This window comes from Nomascus leucogenys, chromosome 19 (assembly GCF_006542625.1).
Source record: "Nomascus leucogenys isolate Asia chromosome 19, Asia_NLE_v1, whole genome shotgun sequence".
Taxonomy (NCBI): Eukaryota; Metazoa; Chordata; class Mammalia; order Primates; family Hylobatidae; genus Nomascus; species Nomascus leucogenys.
In genome coordinates, this window is record NC_044399.1 from 58,289,034 (window position 1) to 58,290,916 (window position 1,883).

The window sequence follows — 1,883 nt, forward strand, 5'->3', positions numbered from 1 at the left end:
ATTTTTATTATTACTATTTTTGAGATGGAGTCTCACTCTTTCACTCAGGCTGGAGTGCAGTGGAGCAATCTCTGCTCACTGCAACCTCCGCCCCCTGGGTTCAACAATTCTCCTGCCTCAGCCTCCCAAGTAGCTGAAATTACAGGTGTGCGCCACCATGCCTAGCTAATTTTTGCATTTTTAGTAGAGATGGGGTTTCACCATGTTGGCCAGGCTGGTCTCGACTCCTGACCTCAGGTGATCCACCCGCCTCAGCCTCCCAAAATGCTAGGATTACAGGCATGAGGCACACTGCCCCGGCCTAAAAATTTTTTTTTATTGTAGTAAAATATATGAGAAAGAAGAGAACCTTTTTATCTGCACGCTCTTTAGTTATCAGGCCCAGAGAGGCAATGAAAAGTAACAACATCACATTCCATTTCAAGGCAACTGTGAGACTGCAGCACAGGTGGCAAAGCTCACCCTCACAAGCTGAAAAAAATTATGGACAAGAAGTTATCATTGAAATTAAACGGTGGCAGACATGTCCAAGGAATGCTGCGAGGATTTATCCCTTTATGAATCTTGTGATAGATGAATGTGTGGAGATGGCAACTAGCGAGCAACAGAACAACATTGCAATGTTGGTAAGATGAGGAAATAGTATCATCATGTTAGAAGCCTTGGAACAAGTGTAAATAGTGGCTGTTCAACAGAGACGTTCATGTCCCCCCTCTCCAAAGGGCCCGGTTCCCTATGATGTAAAAATTAGGTCATTCCACGGTGAAACCCCGTCTCTACTAAAAGTACAAAAAATTAGCCGGGCGTGGTGGCGGGCACCTGTAGTCCCAGCTACTCGGAGAGGCTGAGGCAGGAGAATGGCGTGAACCCGGGAGGCGGAGCTTGCAGTGAGCCGAGATTGCGCCACTGCACTCCAGCCTGGGCGACAGAGCAAGACTCCGTCTCAAAAAAAAGAAAAAAAAAAAAATTAGGTCATGAACATTTTCATATTAGACTTTTTGTTAAATAAACTTTTGTAATAGTTAAAAAAAATAAGAAAAGTGACAGCATGCCACATCTCATCCTCTCCACCATCTTGGGCTAACTAATTATGTCTTACAGCCCCTTGCTATGTGGACTCTAAGACTAATTGACACCAAGTAGCTATAAAATGCCACACACTCTGGACGCTGTAACTCTTACCCTGTAGTTCAACAATGTATAGCCAATTACTAATCAATGTTATTTCCATTAACCAATGAGAATTCCTGACAAACAACTTTTTATCAGCCCACTCATTGTCTCCTTTTGCCTTTTTAACTAAAATTTTTAAGCAATTAAAAAAGTTTTTTAAGAGAAAAGGTCTTGCTATGTCACCCAGGCTAGACTCAAACTCCTGGGCTCAAGCTGCCTCAGCCTCCTGAGCACCCGCCCCCTTTAACTTTTAAAAACCTGCTTGCGGCCAGGCGCAGTGGCTCACTCCTGTAATCCTAGCACTTTGGAAAGCCAAGGTGGGAAGATCACCTGAAGTCAGGAGTTCAAGACCAGCCTGGTCAACATAGTGAAACCCCATCTCTACTAAAGATACAAAAATTAGCCGGGCGTAGTGGTGCACACCTGTGGTCCCTGCTACTCGGGAGGCTGAGGCAGGAGAATCACTTGAACCTGGGAGGCAGGGGTTGCAGTGAACCGAAATCGTGCCACTGTACTCCAGCCTGGGTGACACAGCAAGACTCCGTCTCAAAAAACAAAAAACAAAACAAACAAAAAAATAACCTGCTTGTAGCAGAGGCCAAACAGAGCATTCCCAAGGCAAGTTGGAAGTGTGTCCTGAGCTATAGTCCTTAACCTTGGCCCAAATAAACTTTGTATTAATTTTGCCTCCATTTCTTTCTTTAGATTGA

General features: G+C 44.5%; 1 pseudogene; it reads left to right on the plus strand.

The window, feature by feature from the left end:
• The first annotated feature begins 459 nt into the window (after nucleotides 1–459).
• Nucleotides 460–677, plus strand: LOC115831551 (annotated as a pseudogene).
• The last annotated feature ends 1,206 nt before the right edge of the window (nucleotides 678–1,883 follow it).